This window comes from Papio anubis, chromosome 4, assembly GCF_008728515.1.
Source record: "Papio anubis isolate 15944 chromosome 4, Panubis1.0, whole genome shotgun sequence".
NCBI lineage: Eukaryota > Metazoa > Chordata > Mammalia > Primates > Cercopithecidae > Papio > Papio anubis.
In genome coordinates, this window is record NC_044979.1 from 175,685,788 (window position 1) to 175,692,832 (window position 7,045).

Here is a 7,045-nt window from a genome sequence, read left to right on the forward strand (position 1 = left end):
TGTAATGAGGATTAATGAGATTATGTTAGTGGAACCCACTGAGGGTGTTGGAAGAATGGCCCGCAGAAACACCAAGTGTGATTATCCCTGCTGCAGAATCAAAAATTTCTCCCGTCCAAATACTTATTGCTCATAAAGTTTCAGCAAGTGAGGCTACCTACTGGGCAGCTCTAATCCTTATAAAGAAAATGATTTCTCCAGCCAGGAATTAATAAATTCTTAGCACATACTAAAATATCTCCTCGCCTGGGTTATTATGCTGACATAATGAAGTTACTTAGATTATAACCATTAATCAAATTCATGTTTCCAAGCTGGAGTGGGTCATATTTGATGCTAAGCTTTAACAAGAATGACAACATCTCCACTTGCTGGCAGCTTTTCCAGGCCCTTATGACATGATTAAATGTGTCAGGGGAAAGACCAAGAGCATTTAGGGTTCATATTACATTCACTCTGAAGTTATTTCAAGTCACATTATCGGAAGAAAGTTGATTTATTTTTTAAGACGAGTATGAATATTAACCAAAAGATATCAAAAACAGTATTTTCCTTCAGCTCGCATGGAGGCAGGCAGGCCATTTCTTCCTTTTTTTTTTCTTTCTGTCTGTCTGGTTATGTACATAGGTACTATATTTTGCCCAATAAGAAATCTTCTTTATTTAATCTTTTTTTTTTTTTCTTTTCTTTTCTTTTTTTTTTTTTTAGATGGAGTTTCACGCTTGTTGCCCAGGCAGGAGTGCAATGGCACAATCTCAGCTCACTGCAACCTCTGCCTCCCAGGTTCAAGTGATTCTCCTGCCTCAGCCTCTCAAGCAACTGGGATTACAGGCACGCACCACCACGCCCAGCTAATTTTGTATTTTTAGTAGAGATGGGGTTTCTCCATGTTGGACAGGCTGGTCTCAAACTGCCAACCTCAGGTGATCCATCCGCCTCGGCCTCCCAAATTGCTGGGATTACAGGCATGAGCCATCATGCCCGGCAGGAAACTTCTTAATCATTATGTAGAAAAAGGAAAAGAGTAAACAGATTTTGATTTCCTACCATTGATGATAGTAAAAAAAATAAACGGAACAAGGAAGAAAACAGATTATATCATCTCGAAAATTTGGGTAAGTGCTGTCCAGGATATTAATTGCAGCAAAAATATATTATGAGCCATGGGTTAGCCAGTTTTTAAGGTGACCTGTGGCAATCTCACCTCCTGGAATTCAAACTCTCCACATTTTATCACCCTGAGACCAGATTATAAAAGGACTGTGACTTCTATCTTCTACTTGGGGGCACCAGTTCTCTCTCTGTCTGATCACTTGCTCCAGCGAAGCCTGCCATGATGTCACCAGGATACCCATGCGGCCCAGGGAGAGGACCATGAGAAGGACAAGTCTTGGGTCAATAGCCTGCCAACAACCCTGTGTGGGAGTTTGGGGGTGGATTCCACCCCCGCCACCCTTCACTCTTATATTCAGATGCATTTCCCAGAAGGCAAGCAGTTTCCATAGGAACACAACCAGCAGTTTCCACGTAGCTTGGGGACAGATACAGAGTCTTCATGTCTGAAGCCATGTTCTAACTTTTGAGCAGCTGCTTTATGTACAGCTGTTTTTCATGGAGAAACAGAGAAGATAAATCATCATCCCCATTAGCACTCAATGGGGTGGTGAATTCTACTACGTCTTGTCTCCATCACCCACTGCACAGCACACTGCCTGTGGCTCCTAGCAGTTTAGTGTGCTGTGTCTCCTGGAAGCTGGGCTGGTTATCTCCTTGAACAAGTCCCTCGGCCTCTCTGTTCCTCAATTTCTGTACCCGTAATTACAGCACCCCCTCCTAGGGTTGCTGTAGAAATTAAAAGCTAATAGCTCTTTAGGGTGTCCCAGGGATCTCCTCCACCTGAAGATTCTTGTCCAAAGTGGGCCAATGCCCTGGATTTTGATCCTTCCTTCAACTTTATAATCTCCACCATATTTCTAAAGTTTCATCTTTTCCTTGAAGCCACTCTGACCATGTGATCTTCATCTGTGTCAATATTCATTTTTCACTATGCCCTCTTCATTCGAGCATTAGTGGTATGATTCCATTGGCTTGCATAAAATGCCCATATATTTTTTTTTATTTGGTTATCTGGGTTATATCATTTTTTGCATTGCTTTTTCATTTGACTGTGCTAGTATCAAGGATTTTTAAATGTCCTTTAAAAAACATCTGGTGTAGTAATGAGGATGATAATCACAGCTAATATGCATTAAGCTCTATGCTGAGAAATGTATTAGCTTTTAATATCTACAGCAATCCTAGGAAGGAGGTGTTGTAATTATGAGTATTAAAATTGAGGCACAGAGAGGCTGAATGACTTGTTCAAGGTCACACAGGTAGAGAGGAGTGGAGTCAGAATTTTAACCCACGCAGCCTATCTGTTTCCCACCTGTGTATGGATGCATGAACAACTTGGTACATCCTTGGCTGCTTTTGAACTGTATGTAAAATAGCATCAACCTTTCTGCATTCATTTGTGTCTTGCTTCTTTCCTTCCATCTTATGTTTGCATATCTACCATATATGTATAGTGCTTGTTGTTTCTTTCATTTTATATACAGAGTTATTATACAGCCCTGAACCAGCATCATCTGGGAACATGCTATAAATGCACATTCTGGGACCACACAATCTGTCTGAATCATCCCCCACCTGGGGACTGCTTTACACCTGTTCTTTGTGACATCCCTCCCCCACCCATCACCCAGAGCATTGTTTTCTAGTACCCTGTGTGCATATTGCAGAAGCAGCACATCCTGTGTGCATATTGCAGAAGCAGCTCAGCTTGGAATCAGCAGAGCTGACACTGAGGTTTTTTGGCTCTGCCGATTGATAAGCTATAAAATTAGGTGGGTATTTATGTTCTGAATCATCTATCAAATGGGTGCAATGGTGATGCCCGCCTCAGTAGAGAGAAGTAATACAATTCAATACACGCAAAGAACTTTGTACACTATAAAGTGCTTATAAGGTTAGTTTTTTTCCTAGCTAATATTTGTATTCATGACTTGGTTTTCTAATTACATTGTACATTCCTCCATGGCTAAAGAGCTTTTCATATATATGTATAGGCAAGGATTGTAAGAAAAAAAAGTGTTAAGATGATGGGATCATGCTGATTTAAAATGTTAAATATTTAGTGTGGTTTTTTAAAGGTTGAACAATAAATAAAATATGTTTAAAAGTAAATTTCACTTATGTAGGTTTTAAATGAGATATTAATGAATTTGATAAATAATATAACAGCTGTGTTCATCATATCACCTAGAATATTAACAACATAGGTAAAAGATAAAAGGAAAACAGGGATGTTGTAAGTGCTACATTTTGTTAACTTGTTTTGAAGAGAATGGGGTGATGGTCTGCTTACTTTCCAAGAATAGTGTTTCCAGCAGTGTTTTCAAAGAGATTTTTGCTACAGATTAATTGTAGGGCCCATATTTGTGTGCATGTGTGCACACACGTACCCACGAATGTGCCTGAGCACATGTGCAATTGTATGCATGTACATCCATTCTTTCATGTGTGCCTGTGTGCACATGTTTGTGTGGATGTGGATGTGTGTTTATGTTCATACCTGCCTGGGTGTCTGCCGGAGGGATAGAGGGCAAAGGCCCCTAAAGCCTTTTAATTATCTTAAAACCTTTCTCCCAAATTTTATGTGAAAGCCAAGATGATGCATTTTTTATTACATTCATTAGAAAATAAATATACAACTATACATTTCTTTCTTATTTAAGACTTTCTCATAAAGGAAAACCTTAAAGTTCTCAGATGGTCTCTATAACCTTGGCCTATTTTATAGGTTTGTTGGGGGGACAACTGACTTAGAGAGGCTATGGAGATACAAAATAACACCAGTGGTTTTGCAGACAGAAAAGCACCTCTTCTGAAAGAACAAGGAATACACCCGGCCTGTGGAGGCTAGAACCAGTGCCTTTACTTTCCTAACTCAAAGTGGGGGCGAGATTCTTCTCATGTAACTGAATTGTGGTATTTTAATGATATTAAGAGATGGAGGTCGTGTCCTAGCTTTCGAGTAAATGCCAACACAAGCAAGTGTGTCTGCACGTGCACACACACACTCACACATGCAACTAAAACCAGTGCTTTTTCCTGCTTTGTGATGTGGGTCTATGAGCCCTGCATCCAGGAGTGAAGTGGGTAAACAGATACATGGCACATTTGCAGGAATACATTCCATGTAACTGTTGGCAGGCTGCACCCCTTCTGTATCTTCTGTTTATGTCGGTTGATACATCTTCAAAAAGGGGGGAATGGAAGGAGCAAGGAATTGTTGGCAAATAGCACTGTTAATCAGGAGGTATTTTATGACCCAGAAGCTCTCAGGGGGGTTTTAGAGTTCAGAGGCTCGTGAAGTGACATGTGTAACGGTCCCTCCCAGGGGAGACGAACAGACACTAATTGAGGTATTGACGGCTCTAAATGAAGCAGAAACCTGCTAGGAAGATTCAGCTCCAAGGAAGATGAGTGCTGCCAAGCAATGCATGCTGGGCCCTTAGCAGGTTTCATTCACTGCTCCTTCATGCAAGTAAGTGTACTCTTGGGCCGGGTGCGGTGGCTCATGCTTGTAATCCCAGCACTTTGGGAGGCCAAGGTAGGCAGATCATCTGAGGTCAGGAGTTCGAGACCAGCCTGGCCAACATGGCAAAACCCCGTCTCTACTAAAAATACAAAAATTAGCTGGGCGTGGTGATGGTAGCCTGTAATCCCAGCTACTCGGGAGGCTGAGGCAGGGAAATAGCTTGAACTCGGGGGGTGGAGGTTGCAGTGAGCCAAGATTGCACCATTGCACTCCAGCTTGGGTGACAGAGCAAGACTCTGTCTCAAAAAAAAAAAAAAAAAAGTGTTCCCTTGAACACAAAAACTTGTGCCTCTCACAGCACAAGGTCCCAGGCTAAAGAGCCACAAAAAATGATCTGTTGAAGTATTAAAAATATCTCCTTGACAATATCCCCAATTCTTTGCCTGGGTGAATATTATATCATGTATTTCCCCCTATGCACATATAAAACAGGCATATACGATATTTAAGCATGTTTCAAAATATTCAAGGATAGTAAATAATGTTTAAAAGCATCATCTATAGTTTCTCCTGTTGTTTTGTTCTCTCCATCCCATTTAGGGAGGATTTATGCAATAGGTATTGGAGGTTTTACCTCATTTGGCCTTTTATATTTGACATGGAACTATCTCACCCACAGAGGCTTTTTGGCACTGGCGGCAGCACCTGCTTCCTCTCAGAGAGCCTGTGATGCCCAAAGCAGAGGGAATTGTGAAATCTGACACAATGTGTAACCTGTGCTCTAACTGTATCTCTCTGAACTCCACACAGTTCTAAGGATAGTAATGTCAGTGCATCTAGGTAAAGAGAGCTTTGAACACCCGTGTGAGTCTGTGTGTGCCTGTGTGAATAGCAAATGAGCTGTCACCAGAATACCTTCATCCCAGTAGGTGTGTCCCTAATGACAAGAACAGGATGTGAGGATGAATCCACTGGAAACTGCTGGGGAAAAGCACCTGAGGCCAGGGGTCAGGGAGGCAGCTCGGGGTAGCCGAGCAGAGGCTGTGAGCATCCTCTGGAGGGCATGTTAGCACACAGGGGTAGGCCCAACCTGTGGGGCTGACTCAGTAGGTCTAGGGGGGACTCCAGAGGCTGCACATTCCACATGTTCCTGAGGGACAATGGTACAGCTGGGTAGGCGGTGGAGGAGGGCACACATTGGGACCCAGTGAGAGGAATGGGTGCCTCCAGCATCAGCCATATTTCCTGGGCCACTTCCACACAGCTACTCAGACGTGTTTTGTCAAGTAAGTTAAAACTCTGCTTTTATTTTTTAAAAATCCCAATAATGTGGTAGCAAATATCTCTAACCCTTGCTTTTCCCCTGAGATTTGGGGGGAAAAAAAAAAAAAAAGTTCAAAAGAAGCCTGGGCAACACAGTAAGACATCGTCTCTACAAAAAAAAAAGAAAGAAAAAAAAAAGCTGGGCATGGTAGCACATGACTGCAGTCCCAGCTGGCAGGGGGACTAAGGTGGGAGGATCCCTCGGGTCCAACAGGTCGAGGCTGCAGTGAACTCTGTTCATGCCACTGCATTCCAGCCTGGGCAGTAGAACAAGACTTTGTCTCAAAACAAAAACAAAAATAATTAAAGAAAATTTAGGTGATTTCTTTTCCATTTCAAGAAAAGAAAGACATTGCATGCATGATACCCCATGCTAGAAACCATAAAGATAATGCTTAGCAGATGTGACAACGCATCCTGTTAAAGATTCTGTATGGCAATAAACATGCAAACAAATAAATAAATAATAAAACAAACCAAATTTTAAAAACGTCAAACTGAAAAAAAAATTGTAACTATAGTAAAAAAGTATTATTATGCAATAACATAAATTTATAAATGCTAAAAACAATCCCAGAAAAAGGGATAAAGGATAGAGAATTCATTAAACAAATGGAAATTTCAATATTAAAATACCAAGATATTCAACTTCTTTCTTTAATTTCCTCTTTAATTTCTGTGAAATTTGCTTGCCATTGCAGAGCAGATGACTGAAAGGGTCCAGGTTGGTAGGAGGTGGGGACTGGGGTGTTGGCACTCCAGTCTTGCAATGGAAATGTCAGGTGGTACAGTCTTTTGGGAAGCCAGTTTGGCCAGGTGTAAAAATACGTTGCACGAGCAGATCTTTTGACTCTGTAATTCCTTTTATTGTATTTTATCCTAGGAAATTAATTAGATAAATATGCATGGTTTATGTATAAGGATGGTTCATTGCAACCTTATTGATTATAGGGGCCTCTAGGTACAACATAAATGTTCACAGTTACTTAAAAAGTAATTACACATCTATAAGTGGAATATTATTCAGCCCCTAAAACACTGAAAACTATATGTAAAGTCTCAGAAAGACACCTGTGTTCGTTTGCTAGGCCTGCCATAATAAATTACCACAGATTGGCTGGCCTCAATAATAGGACT

At 41.2% G+C, this 7,045-nt stretch overlaps 1 protein-coding gene across 2 annotated transcripts in view; it reads right to left on the reverse strand.

Annotated features, from left to right (window-relative positions):
- DSCAM (DS cell adhesion molecule) overlaps positions 1 to 7,045 on the reverse strand; it is an 825,379-nt gene that overhangs the window by 171,107 nt on the left and 647,227 nt on the right. The gene's annotated exons all lie outside the window — the stretch shown is intronic.